Raw genomic sequence first — 12,724 nt, 5'->3', positions numbered from 1 at the left:
CATTTGAACCCCTGACAAGTTATTATTTGAAAAGGATATAGTGCACATGAGAAAAATGTTACCGTAGACAAATAACACATGCTTACCAGCATATAATTACTAAAATTATCATGCAAACAAAGTAAACTAGATATTGTTCAAATAAAAACTGAAGTTAATCATGAAAATAACTACTAAAAGTTATCAACCTTACCAGGATATAATTACTATTCATTTTAGACAAGAACACATGCTTATTAAGGAATAGAAACTTTCCAGACAGAGTTACTTCTAATTATCAGAAGCTAGGTGCTAGGAAAAGTTATAACACAAAAGAGTATCAACAACTAAGTATGTACAAAAATGCAATATAAAAAATGAAAATAAAAAGAAATCAACTAGCAGATGATAAGAAACTCACTTGCGAGGATGTTGCTTCTTCCGCGTGGGATTGGCAATTACTGAGTTAGTGCCCTTATTAGGGCCTAGAATGCCAAGCTCATTGATGACTATTGCCTTGATACAACGATGTGTATCATCCAACGACAGCTGGTCAGAAACAGTTGTACCAGTGGCCATGGGCGGAGAAGGTAGGCGTAATTTCTTGTGACGCATGGAATATTGCTTATCCAAGTTACGAACGAGAGAAGAACCACACCTCTTCACAGAAGCATCAACGGCAGCCTCGTTTTGAGTATCCGTCATATCTGGCTGGTTATGCAATCCATCACTAGATACATTCCCGGAACATGCAGTAAGCATAATCTGAGACTCGAGAGGCTGATCGGTTCCTGCAGTAGCAGTTCCATCAATTCCAGCTGACCTTACCGACACATTGGCAGTTGCAAACATGGTTGCACCCACATCTGCATTCGTTGCGCCACTACCTGAAGCATCATGGGCATTCGGTCCAGCACTACCCCCACTACCTGAAGCCTCATGGGCGTTCGGTCCACCTGAAGAACCATGGTAATGAACGTGAAAATCTAGATCTTCGTGAGAGTGACCATCACCGCCACCATCACTATCCTCATGATCAGAATCTGAACCTTCAACAGTTTGCTTGCCGGTATCTTTTACTTCACGTGAGCGGGATGCAGGACGGGTGCTTGCAGTCTTCCTGGCAGCAGAAGATAAACCCTTTAGTTGGCTCTCTAACACACGGGACATCCATGAGCTGTCTTCATCATCCAAGGACATGAACTCATTAACAAGACCACCCAGGAGGCCAACCATGCCGGACGAAAAGCGACCCACAATAGCAGAAGCTTTAGCAAGTTTCTGATAGAAAAAACATGAATGAAAAAACAAATAATCAGGTTGCGAGAGACATTAATTACCATGCAAAAACTACTAAAAATACCACACAAAGATAAGTTCAAAAGAAGTTATTCCAAAGTGAGAATCCAAAAAATAAATAAATAAGTTACCATCCTAGAAACAGTAAAAGTTACCAGGTCTTTATAACAATATTTACCAAGAAAGGAAAAAAATATCCAAATGCACAAAAAAGATTAAAATACCTGTTCAGAACAGTTTTGCGGTGCATGAACACGCATGAATTTATCTAGACCTTGTAAGCCACCAAACAAGCAATAGTCTTGACCATATTGGGGCTTAAGCTGAAAAAACAATGATAAAAAACAAAAAAATCGTGATAAAAAAGATGGCAATACATAGAAGGTAAGAAAAATGACGAATGGGAAATTACCGATAATTTCCCATAAGAAAGCTTGTCCCTCTGGACATCCATCTGGAGAACTTTCGATGCCAACTCACTCGTCCACACATTAATTGCAAAAGGACCATTAGGCAAGATGATACCAAGGCCAGTTAAGTCAATAGCATCTATATACAGAAGCTGGAAAAACAGAAAAGGTCATTACAATCTAGTTGTTTGGCGGAATAAGATATACAATCCAAAAATCATGGGAACAAAGAATAGGGGGACTAACATTGTAGAATAGGAGGCAGCCCGTCGTAGGCTTTCCTTTTGAAAGGGCTTTGTGAAGTTGATCCGAAATAAATTTGCACCAGTTGAGGTTTTTTACATTGCCAATATTTTGCTGTGAAAAAAATGAAAACACATGAAACAATAGAGGAATGTATGCACACAAGTTAGTAGGGGACATAAGTAGACACTTACAACACTGCTAAAGCATTGTATCACCAAGTACATAAGAACAAAATTACCACATTATTGAGAAGAAAGCCAAAAATACCATGTTGTAAGGCATAAAAAAGTTATCAGGTGCATTACTATATAATTACCACATTTTTATGAAAGTTATCAGGTGCATTACTACATAATTACCACACTTCAAATCATTAAAAAAAATCAAAGGGACAGAAATTACCACACTCCAAAATCAGGGAAAGTTATCAAGTGCATATGTGCATAATCATCAGACTAAGAAGCAAAAAAGTTACCAGGTAAAAAAGAAAAAAGAAAAGAGATAAAAAGTGTGAACTATAAAGATAGCCATATGTGCTTACCAACACAGGATACCATCTGGTGCTGATCTTGTTGGAAGTCGTCGGCGCCATCACAGTGCTGGCAGCAAGCACAAGCCACAAGCGCTTGAAATTGTCATCATGCCGGTTAGTGCTCAAGATAAGATTTAATACATCCACAGTTTTAGGAGCATGTCCAAGATCACAAAAAAGATCTCCCGCAAGCTCAAGCCGTGCATCTGTAGGAACCTTGAAATCCACCTCAATATCACCTCGGGGCACACCCATTATACGATGCACAGACTCTTCATTGACCGGTAACCTTCCGCGACCAGGTACAACGACCTCACGGGAATCAGGGGACTAGTGAAATCCATGTCATCGATCGCGGCCATTCTCTCATCTGACATATCCTTACAGACAGTCACAAGAGCACTAGGAGAAGCCCTGTTCCGATCTGTGGGAGGCTCATGCTTCTTTAAGGGGTTCACCTCCTCAAATTCATCATCTAATTTGCGCTTCCTTGGCATTGTGACCTGACACACAAGAATAACAAAGAGAAAAAAGTGAGCATAAAGGATGCACATCTGTTGAATTAATAGTAACACACATATTCTTATGATACATTGGTAACTTGTGAACATACAACAAGATAACTCATCCACAACAGAGAAGGACGAAAACAAATAAGGACATGTGTGCTTCTACTAGATATTGAATACCTGAATTTTTGTTTGCTTATAATACACCGATAAATGTATGTATCGGGCAAGATAACTTATGCAAATTAGGGATGGCAACAACTTACACACAAACACATATATTGGACATCACAGAACTAGGTATTAAAAAATCAGTGACATGATAAATTTTACAGTGAACTCCTGATAAATTATTCACACCACTGATGGTAATATTCACAATTAAAGTTCATGTGAGTTAAATGATGGCACATCCATCAGTTAGAAACACAAAATGCATCATGAAACGAGACACCACTGATAGTGCTAGAACTAACAATCCATCATGACAACGTAAACACAAAAATGAGATGAACTGCATATAAAACACACGAACAGTATGGGATTCTCACCAGCAACCTAATTATACAGGTGGTAATTCAATGCCTTCACTGCAACCATAAGAGCATGATAAAAACGGACCCAACATAGATACAGAGTGAGGAGAGTCGATGTAAAATCCCCGCACCAAACCCTACCGGCGACCAAAATAACGGCAGAAATCATCATAGGATAACGGCGGCGAATCATGAATGGATACATAATGGTTTTGCATCTAGAGAAAACCCTAGAAATCAGAATCGAGCCGTGTAGCAGAGGGGATCAGTTCAAAAATTACGGTAACTAGCCACAAAATCGAAAACAACAAATTAAGCACTGGAACGATGTGCATGCGAAACAGGGGATAACAAATAGCAAATGCACCACGAATTGAACGTATTGAGCGCATTCCTCGTCTGTTCTAACCTGCGACCAACCCGACGAACATCCCGCCACTAACGGCGTCCAGAAACAGAGCATGAACTACTGGGGGCGGATGTGAGGGCGATTGAGTCGAGACTCACCGATGGAACAGAAGACTAGCGCCGAGAATCGGACGGAGAAGGAGCCGCCGCTCGTCGTCGACGGAGAAAGAGCGGGAGCGGAGCGACAGAGAAGCAAAGAGCGGAGCGGCCGCGCGGTTACAACACAAATGAGGCGAGTGGTGGGGGAGGGGGAGTTAATTCGTGCACGACGGGGGAGACGGTTCGAGCGAAATGGGGGTGGAGCGATGGCCCACACACCAGCGACAGAAAAAAGAAAACCACTCATTGGAACGTGTCGCGTGCGTCGGATTTGAAATGGACGGCATCCAGGTGGTGTGGCATTTTTGCAATCTGTCACAGGGTTGCCAAATACATATTTCGTTATGATAAATCTATATCTATATCTATACCTACTATTAAAGAGATGTGATATTCTTGGTTTCGTCTCGTTTCGTTTGGTCCCGCTTCAATTAATTTCACGTACGCTATTTGGTTTCGTTAGTTGCCATCCGTTTTGGCCCAACGAAGGAAGCTCATCTGACGGCGCACTGTGTCCCAGGTCCGGAGAAAAATAAAATTGCCGATGGGTGGATTTTTTTTCTCCCGTTGCAACGCATGGGCCTTTTTACTAGTCTCTACCTAATAATAAAGCACGGAGTGTTTCTGCCTGTCCGTCGCACCGTTTTGCAAAAAAGCCCCTGCGTTTTTATGAAATTAACCCGCAGTCCGGATTTAAGTCACACCGAACCGTTATATAATAGTTTTTCGAAAAAAACCCTAACTTTTTAGGTATTCCATCCGCGGATCATATTTAAGTCAAACAAATGCTTTTCTAAACCATCCATATCTTTTAAACCGTAACTTTGATTTAAACATGTTATATATGAAATTTGATTCGAAATATATGGAGAATGTGAATATAAGATTATTTTAATCTGTTAAGTATTATAAATATTATTTTGGAAGATATTTAAGTCAAACAAATGGTTTTCTAAATTATACGTATATTTTAAACCGTAATTCCGATTTTAACATGTTATATATGAAATTTGATTAGAAAAATGTGTGAAATCTGAATATGATGTTAATTTTATTTGTTAAATATCTTTTAAATATTGTTTTGCAGCAAACTTACAACTATAGCGCACGATCCATTTTTCTTTCGTACAGGCGGCGATCCGGATTGCAAATAAACACCCACTATAATCATATAGGGAAAAGAAAACATCGAGAACTACACATGCATACCTTTGAGTACGTCGCAGGGAAAAACAACAGATTTCTCATCGCGAGTGTGAGAGAAAGCGAGAGAGAGAGAGAGGGAGAGGGAGGAGAGAGGGAGAGAGAGACGTTTTAGGATTAACCATATTCAAACACGTTTTGGTTTGTGTGAACATTAAGGTCACCGCCGCCGACGGTGAGAAGAAGGATAAACGGCAACATAAATACGATGCGTTGCTAAAATAAAGAAGATGGACCTATTGTGGTCTTAAGTGATGGTTGTTCGGTTAAGAGTGTGTGTTATATTTTTCTCCCGTTACAACACACGGGCTCTTTTGCTAGTATTTAAAACAAAAATACACATCATGAGACGAGGCGTCCAACTCCTCGTTTACTACAGCTACCGGCCATGTATTCCTACTTACTCACCGTTGCCAGGCAGCCACAGTAAATTCACTTCCACCGAGTAGGAATCTCAGCGACAGGCAACTGCACTGTTTAATGAACTCCATTTGCAGCCATCCACAGCCGTAGCATCCGTCTCTCACTCTACCACACATGCATGTCCGCCAGCGCTCGGCATGCATGCACCGCACTGCACCGCACCGCATGCATGCCCCGCCAGCGCTCGGTGCCACGCCCACGCGGTCGTCACTCTCCACTTCCACATGCCCACATCCCTCCCCACGGCACCCGCTCCAGCCCTACAGAAGCCCACGCGAGCCTCCTTCTCAGTCACCGTAATGGCGAAATCACTAGCTAAGGAGTACCTCTTTTTTTAAAAGAACTTGCAACTTTATTTAACTTAAACAAAGGTTGGGACCTCGTCCGCTACAATATGAATAATGCAGTCTGAAGGAAAATCAAAATAAATCGTGCTATCATTGCACACCCCCTCTCTAGCTAAACCATGCGCCGCATCATTTGTAGAGCGCCGAACCCAAGTTATTTTAAAATCTTGCCGTGTCCTCAGCATCTCCTTAATCTCCTCCACAACCGGGCCAAACGTCGAAAGGTTCCTGCCTTCACCTTGAAGCATGGCCACCACCTCCTGACTATCCAACTCGACGTGAAGTCGTTGCACGTCCATAGAGATCGCCATTTGCACTGCGCTTTTTGCTACCAGAATCTCCGAGAGCTGGGGGTGGCCGGCACATGGGAAGCAGATCGCAGCTCCTCCCCTAAAAGCACCATAGTGATCCCTGAGAACCACTCCCCCTCCCCCCTTGTCATCCGTTCAGGCCGTCGCTCCATCCGCATTTGCCTTGGTCCAGCCCGGTTCCGGTGGAAACCACCTTTCCGGTCGCCTTGGCTCTTTGATCGCCGGCTCCTTGGAGTGAACTAGACGCCATTTCTGGATATAACAATGAACTTTCTCTGCCAACTCTCGAGCATCTTGGATCCTTCTCCCGTCCCTAGCATCATTTCTCGCGCACCAAAGACCATACAGAGCCTGGACCATCGTTTCCCGTTCAGCCCCGCACGCTTCCGCAAACCAGGCCTTGAGCCACGCCGCCAGACCAGCCAGAGAGCCGTCCATCGCCGGCGGCCTGACAACAAGCTCCCCCTTGTTCTCACACGAATGTTTCCAAAAGAGCTCGGAGTGGGGGCACGCCCAAAACCGATGGTATACGGTTTCTTCCCTGCCATAGGCGCAACAGAACACACCGGGTTTGATTCGTCGACGGTGCAATTCGGTTCCGACAGCTAGGCCGTTCTTCAGCAACCTCCAGGTAAGGATCTTGGCCTTCCCCGGTGCATTAGTGTCCCATAGGGCGAGCCAAGCCTTATGCTACTTGCTAGGCATCGACGATTCCAGCTGTCCAGTTTTCGCGTCCCGTAAGCTCAAGCCAAAGTGGTAGGCTGACTTGACAGTAAACTCGCCGTTCTTGGTGAAGTTCCATGCGATATAATCTTGCATATTCGGCCCCCCCACCACAATATGCCTGATATCCTCAACGTCCCCCGGTGTAAACCTCATCTGCAGCTTCTCCATATCCCATGCATTACCAAGCTCGTTCAACAGATGGCGTACATGTGTAATCCCTGGCATGTATTGTTGTCCGAGCGGTCGAAGGCTGCCTTGGCGCGGAATCCAGTTATCATGGTGGACCTTGATGGATGAACCATTCCCAACTCTCGACGATGCCCTCCCTCAAGAGCTCTCGGCCATGTATGATACTTCAGAAAGTGAAAGAACCACCTGTCGGGCAAGTTGCATTCATGATTGATCCGTCCGGAAAGTATCTAGCCTTAAGCACCCGCGCATAAAGTGAGTTCGGGTACTGAAGTATTCGCCATGCTTGCTTCGCAAGAAGAGCTTGGTTGAACACCTCCGGATCCCAAAAGCCCATTCCTCCTTCTCTCTTTGCCTAACACATTTTCTTCCAAGCCAACCAATGCACCTTCCTCTCTCCATTTGCTTCTCCCCACCAGAAGTTAGACGAGATCGAAGTCAAGTTCTCGCACATGTTCTTGGTGAGTTGGAAGCAGCTCATAGTGAGAGTTGGTGTGGATTGTAGGCCTGACTTAACAAGAACCTCAATTGCCGCCTTCGATAAGCCCTGTCCTTTCCATCCAGAAACCTTACCTGCTGAACTTTCTTTTACATATTTAAAAGTCCCATCTTTGGATCTACCAACCAGTGTTGGCAGTCCTAGATATTTTTCACTCAGCGCTTCAGAATTGATTCCAATGATACCTTGAAGTTCAGTTTTGTGTGCATTGCCACATCCTTTCCCAAAGAATATCGACGATTTTTGTAGGTTAACTTTCTGTCCCGAGGCCTCCTCATATACCTGCAAGATATCCCTTAGCGCCTCAAAATTACTACTCTTCCCTTCGAGGAACACAATACTGTCGTCTGCAAAAAGAAGATGTGTGATATGGGGGCCAGTGCCCCCAAATGACACTCCTTTAAGACCGTTGTCTTGCTGGGCCGCCTTCAACAACGCCGAAAATCCTTCCACACAGAATAAAAACAGATATGGAGAGAGCGGATCACCTTGGCGCAAGCCCCTAGAGGGAAGAAAGCCTCTTGAGAAACCACCATTTAGTTTAACACAGAACCTAGCTGAAGTGACATACCTCATAATCATGCGAATCCATAGTTGAGCAAAACCAAATCTAGCTAGCACTTGCTCCAAAAAAATCAATTCCACCCGGTCATACGCCTTCATCATATCCAACTTCACCGCACAGAGCGGCGTCTTCCTCCTCCTCATCCTAATCGCATGGGTGCATTCATATGCCACCAAAACATTATCTGTCATAAGTCTCCCCGAAACGAATGCACTTTGTTCCTCAGAAATTAGCACCGGAAGGATCACCTTGAGCCTGTTAGCAAGCACCTTGGTGGCAATCTTGTATAACACGTTGCATAAACTAATTGGCCGAAACTGAGAAAGAAGTTCCGGTGAGCTCACTTTAGGGATCATCACAATCACCGTATCATTGAAAGAATCCGGAGTAGCTTCGCCCGAAAGAAAACCTCTAACTGTCGAACACACATCTGCTTTTAACAGTGACCAGTGTCGCTGATAAAAGAGAGCTGGCAAACCGTCCGGGCCGGGCGCCTTTGTTGGTCCCATCTGGAAGAGAGCCCGCTGAATTTCCCCATCCGATATAGGGGCCGTTAGCCTATTATTCATCTCCTCAGAAATAACCGGGACAAAATGAGTGAGAAGTCTCTCTGCATTAGCCGACCCTTCTGACCTGAACAACCTCTCGTAGAAGGAGGACGCCAACTCCCTCATGCTGTCGTCGTCCGTGCATCTTGTACCATTCTCCCTTAGCAGCGCCTTAACCGTGTTCTTCCGCTTACGATGGGAGGCCCGGTTCTGGAAATACTTGTTGCAAAGCTAACTCACGCCTCCTCATGTTGCGACAAGTGACACGCTCATGTGCGCCACTCGTCGCAACCTAGGAGTTTTCTTTTTTTTTAGATTCGTTTATTCAAAACGTTTTATCTCTTTAACCGTGCGTCCAAATCTCGAACCGTTTTCACCGTTGGATTCCCCACGTCGAGATATTGAAAAATAGATCCCATGTTGATAGGTTTTGACGAACTTTTTTTCAAAAAAAAGGACGAAAAAACCGAACCAGAAGCACGGGTTTTTTCCCTTTCCGAAAGCGCCCATGCCGCTCGCGAAACCACAACCATGTCTCTTGCGAAACCACAACTGTGCTTATCGTGGAAGCAAAACCGTGCCTCTCACGGAAAAAAAGAGAAAACACTTTTTTCGTTTCCGAGGAGGCGCGGCCGTGCCTGTCGCAAAAGCACACCCATGTCTCTCGCGAAAGCAAAATCGTGCCTTTCGCGGTAGGAAAAAAACAGAAAACGCGTTTTTTCCATTTCCGAGAGGCACGGCCGTGACTCTCGCGAAAGCACAACCGTGCCTTTCGCGGAAGGAAAAAAAACAGAAAACGCGTTTTTTTTTCATTTCCGAGAGGCACGGCCGTGCCTCTTGCAGAAGCAAAACCGTGACTCTCGCAAAAGAAAAAAACCGCGTTTTTTCGCGAAAAAAATTTCGAAATTTTTTTTTGCTCCAAAAGTTCAGGAAGACCGACGGAAAACCGAAACGTCGAAAAAACCCGTTTAAAAAGCCGAAAATGCGTGTGAAAAAATAAAAATAAAAACAAAATCCGGAGGGAGTGTCGAGAGCGCGACACATGGTGGGCGGCTGGGAGCGCGTCAAGTGGCGCTGGTCGTTGCGAGGCTCCCGAAGAAGCGCTCGTTAATTAGTTGCTCTCCCGTACACGTAGCTCTCTGCGGACGGGGCCGCATGCGTGCCAAGCCGCGATCAGGCCTCACGGACCAACGACACGGACCCGTGGGCCTACCTCGCCGGTATAGCGACGAACTGCCGATGCTTTTCGCTCAAAAGGCCCAGGAGCAAGAGCTCTTTCCTTGCCGTCGACGTCACATCCTCCGCAATCCGGCTCCGCCTCTCCCCACCACAGCTTCCCTCCCTCCCTCGCTGCCCCCTCCCCACTCCACCACCAGCTTCCCGAACACTCTCCATTGATGTTTCTCCGTCCCGTCTCCTCCCCGTCGCTGCGGCCCGCAGGAGCGCCGCCCCCTCGCCACCGCCCGCACACCCGCCTCCCCGCCTCCCTCTTCGACCTCCTCGCCAACCTCCCGGCCTCGCTCGCGCTCGTCGGGCCTGTGGCGGCGGCCGCCGCGGCCATCGTCGTCTCCTCCATCGCCTCCCCGTCCTCCTACCTCCGGAGCGGCCTCCCGCCTCCTTCTCCCCACAGCTCCCCAGATCACAAGGACGACGGGTAGCATTCTTTTTTTTCCAGCAAGTATCTTCACCTAGTTATAACAAATGTACATTAAAAAAAACAGGCGATTTTCATTGGCTTTGTCCCATGCCATCTAATACACTCATATGATACCATGTTTGGATTTATCTTTTTTTTTCTATATGTATTTTGAATTTGGGTATGAACATTTAAGGACTATGGACACACGTGAATGTTGGTATCACGTATAATGTTGGTATCACATTTAAGGACAAAAAATAATATCTTGAACATTTAAATTTGGTTTTTGAAACATGGTATCACGTGAATGTTGGTATCACATATATATTCCTGGTATTTAGTGATACAATTTCAAACAATTATCTTTGAGTGTTTTTCTTCGACCCGGACTAGGACAGAATCACATCATGCTAAATTCTCCACACGTTTTTATTGCTATACTCACCCAAACAAGCCGTTACATGCATGGTTAGGGGTGCTTCTCAAATATTTGGTCACCCTAGGAGGCCTCTCATGCCCTAGGTTTCTGAATGGTAGACCTTATGCTCTAGACATCATGGTCTTTCAACGCTATTTTTGTTGCACATGGGCTCCAACTTGGGCCACATGTCCTATGGGCAACTGCTCCACAGTTTTTTGTCCATTTAATTGGGCCTTACGGGGTATCTGAGAAAATTTTGGAAATCTGAGAATTTTTTTGGAAATCTGAGAAATTTTTGAAAATTCATGAACATTTTTTTAATCTGAGAACATTTTTAAAATAAAAATGATTTTTTTTTCAAATTTGTATTTTTTAAATGATTTCTTTCAATTTGGGTACATTTTTCTAGAAAGTCAGTACATTTGAAATCCAAAATTTTCAAATTCTTTGGTTGTGTGGACCCGACCGATCGCCAATCAACGGATGGACTCCGCCGCCGGCTCCAAACACAGCTCCTCGTAGACGACATCAACCAGGTCAGAGTCCTCAATGCCTAGCCGCCTCATCATCTCCTCAAGACCACCATCCGCCATCACTGAATCAACTGCCTATGTCACCATGGGAACCTTAGAAGCATCGGTTAGAAGAGACCTCCAACTACCCAACTCAAAACCAGTAGGCAAGGCCTGACAGTGCTTTGTGGGCTCCCCTTTGTCAGCACCTCGCATGTAAAGCTTCACTGAGCCTTTGGTTGTAGTAATTCTGTTTTGTATGTAAAGTTTCGTATGTTTAGATCTATACCATATTCGGCAACCCTCCACTCCTCCACCACAGAGCGGAGCGCCATTCTAGCCGCTCCCCAAGCATGTCTCTCTGCTCCGGAGCGGAGTTACGAAGCAGAGGGAGTCCAAACATGCCCTTAGTATCTTGCACCACAGGTAACTAAAACGAAGCTTCACCAAGAGCTCCCAACTCTCGCTGCTGAGATTAGTGCACACACCGCGAACACTCACAGACAGTCCGGTTGACGGTGCGTGTGCCGTGATGAGCTACACGTATGAATAGATAACAAGCATACACATGTGTACCTTTTCTTACATTGGCGGATGATGACGGTTCTAAAAGTAAGCAGTTCCTTCATTTATTTATACAAGGCCGCTATTGAATATACGCTTTGCATCTATACAAGGCCACCAATAGTAATCGAGGAAAGAATTAATGATATTTTCTCATACTAGCAACTTGTTTAATACTTGCATGCATGTCGTCATAATAACACTAGCTACCTCCTCCACTCAGTTTCCTTGCATGCATGTTGCGTATTAATGATCTTAGTAAACGAAAAAAAAAGTTGACTTGCAAAGTATGCATTAAATTTTACCTTAGTACCTGTAATATGAGTTTGTGGCTTTGTATATAAAAATGGAGGGAGTGGTGCCTTCGTTGCAGCTATTGTAGCTGTGAATCCCCCGTTTTGAGTCATCCGAGTTGCTTTTTGACCTTATAAAAATTAAAAGTTTAAAACACATACACTGTATAGTACTTCCTCCGTTCCTAAATAAGTGTCTCAACTTTATTGTACTGAGCTTGAGACACTTATTTGGAGATAGAGGGAGTACCAAGACACTTATTTAAAGACGGAGGGAGTACTGAGCTTGTGACTCTTATTTAATGACGGAGAGAGTACTTAGTACAGATATGCTCGTTTGATTTTCAGTTGGATTTTAAAATGCACGGGAGGGACCAAAGACGCGCCGGGAAACCCCGGCTAGCCGCTCGAACGTTCCTCCCGTCTGTCCAGGCACTCAGCCCCGCACGCACGGCACCGCATGCAT

This window comes from Aegilops tauschii, chromosome 5, assembly GCF_002575655.3.
Source record: "Aegilops tauschii subsp. strangulata cultivar AL8/78 chromosome 5, Aet v6.0, whole genome shotgun sequence".
NCBI lineage: Eukaryota > Viridiplantae > Streptophyta > Magnoliopsida > Poales > Poaceae > Aegilops > Aegilops tauschii.
This window is presented reverse-complemented; position numbering follows the sequence as displayed.